Source organism: Aplysia californica, unplaced genomic scaffold (genome assembly GCF_000002075.1).
Source record: "Aplysia californica isolate F4 #8 unplaced genomic scaffold, AplCal3.0 scaffold00767, whole genome shotgun sequence".
Lineage (NCBI taxonomy): Eukaryota > Metazoa > Mollusca > Gastropoda > Aplysiida > Aplysiidae > Aplysia > Aplysia californica.
The window spans coordinates 22,676-25,122 of NW_004798037.1; the positions used below are offsets into that span (position 1 = coordinate 22,676).

Here is a 2,447-nt window from a genome sequence, read left to right on the forward strand (position 1 = left end):
CTCAACAATCAAACCCCAAACCCTCGTCCAGCTGCAAAGAGACCCTCTTCCCCCCATCACTTTACTTACAAGCACTTGTCCCGGGGATTAAAGCCAAAATGGTAAATATGACGCCCAAGCGGTTAAGGCTGGGCAATGAGTCGCTTTAGCAAAATCCGGATAACATATTTTAGTCTTAGTTTTAGTACAGGCTTTACTTCGCTCGAAACTGCATAAGGTCTTATGAGTACCAGAAGATTACAAATGTTACAAGAGAGTAACAAACATAAAAGAGAAGAAGGGCAGATAAGGACAATATATGTTTGATAGGAAAGAAGAAGCAAACCACACCAAAGCACCCGCCAAACACGCACGGATAATAATAATAATATGTTAGTGCACCTCTTCGGCAAATAAAATGATCATGAACCGTTTGGCAAATGGGTTAGATAGAACCACTTCGACAAACGGGTTAGCATCACTTCAACAAATGGGTGCACCCACTTCGGCAAACGGGTCAGGAAAGAGTTAAACAGAAGACTAGAACTAGAATACTTTTGTGTTTCTGTTTTAGTAAGCGTTTTCCGGCACTTGCAAAACAATTAGGTCATATAAGTGCCGAAGAGTAGAGGTGTTACAAGAGAGTAACAAACAAAAAAAAGGAAGAGAGATAAAGACGATAGTTTGAATTCGGATAATGCTTCACTGAGAATAATTATCCGTTGATCCTTATATATAGATTATCCGGATTTTGCCCACCTCTACCAAGCGGCCCAGCAGCTCAGCGGCCGAGCGGCGTGTCGAGAATCAAATGTCTTCCAAGACCCCGCGACCACTCAAACAGGACCGGAGTAGAGTTGACTCCACGGGGCTAATTAGTTCCACTTATATCAACGACGGCTGTACAGTAAAACTAACACGAGCCCAGCTCCGAAATAATCCGAGCAAGTACAAAAAGGGCCGTATAATTTATAATCATTGAAAAGGGCGGGCAATAAACTACTAGAACTAAAATAGTTTTGTGTTTTTATTATAGTAAGCGTTTTACGGCACTTGCAAAACAATTAGGTCATTATAAGTGCCAAAGATTAGGAGAGATAAAGACGATAGTTGTTTGATAGGAAGGAAGGAGCAAACCACGAACTAGAATACTTTTGTGTTTTTTGTTTCAGTAAGCGTTTTACGGCACTTGCTACACAATTAGGTCATATAAGTGCCGAAGATTAGAAGTGTTACAAGGGAGTAACAAACACAAAAAAGAAGGTGGGGAGATAAAGACGATAGATGTTTGATAGGAAAGAAGGAGCAAACCACACCAGAGCACCCACCAACCACCCACAAAGAGTAACACCGACCACACGACAACGTTTAGTTTTAATATAGCGTTTTACGGCACTTGCAACACAATTGGGTCCTACAAGTGCTGAAGTTTAGAAGTGTTACAAGAGAGTCATCATCATCATCATCATCATCATCATCATCATCATCATCATCATCATCATCAAGTGCCAGATGTGCAACAGACATCGGCGATCATGGTTCTCCCTTCATTCATTTGCTTAAAAAAGCTACGTTATCCTGATCTTTCCCTGTTACCTAGGCCTAGCCCGTTACCCATATGTTTAGGTACTCTAAATAGGTCGCTCTGGCCGACCCCTGCCTCTACAAGAGAGTAACCCCCAAAAAAGAGATAAAAAGAAAGAAAAGAAAGAAAAAGGAGGAGACATAAGGACGATAGACGTTTGTTTTAGTAAGTGTTTCACGACACTTGCAACACAATAGGGTAATAAAAGTGCCGAAGATTAGAGATATTGCAAGAGAGTAACGAACACAGAACGATGGACGTTTGATAGGAAAGAAGGAGCAAAGCATACCAGAGCACCCACTAACCACCCACAACAATAACGGTCATTTCGTGCTCTATAAAGCTCTACAAAGCCTTCACATCAACGGCCCGGCATCGTCCGTTAAAGGCAGAGGAGGTACAAGATACGTGTAGTTTGGTAAGCTTTTTACGACGCTCGCAACTATATAAGATCATATGAACACCAAGAGATGAATGTCAACAGAGATGTCCAAACGGGGAATCAGGCTTACTCTGCCCACCTCTCTAGCCTCAACAGCACAAAGTCTGCTTCGACTATCAGGCAACCCGGAACTAGCAGTTCACAAGAGAATGACAAACATACAAAAGAAGTAGAGGGAAAATGACGATAGCAAGGATGAGGAAAGAGAAAGCAGCAGTTCCCCCTATGTTGTTCCGGCAGAGTATGAGTATGAACATGACATTGATAAATCACTCCATTTACAATTCTACAGTGCATGAGAACATGTTATATATGCCCCCTTTGGGAATGGCCTAAAGACAACTTTAGTTAGTGGCACTGCCCTGTGGGCGACGTACAAGAGAATTACAGACAGACAGACAGACAGACAGACAGACAGACAGACAGACAGACAGACAGACA

At 42.2% G+C, this 2,447-nt stretch overlaps 1 protein-coding gene across 1 annotated transcript in view; it reads right to left on the reverse strand.

Annotated features, from left to right (window-relative positions):
• Positions 1-2,447, reverse strand: part of LOC101847151 (serine-rich adhesin for platelets) — a gene marked incomplete at its 3' end in the record, with an annotated part of 39,264 nt that overhangs the window by 15,088 nt on the left and 21,729 nt on the right.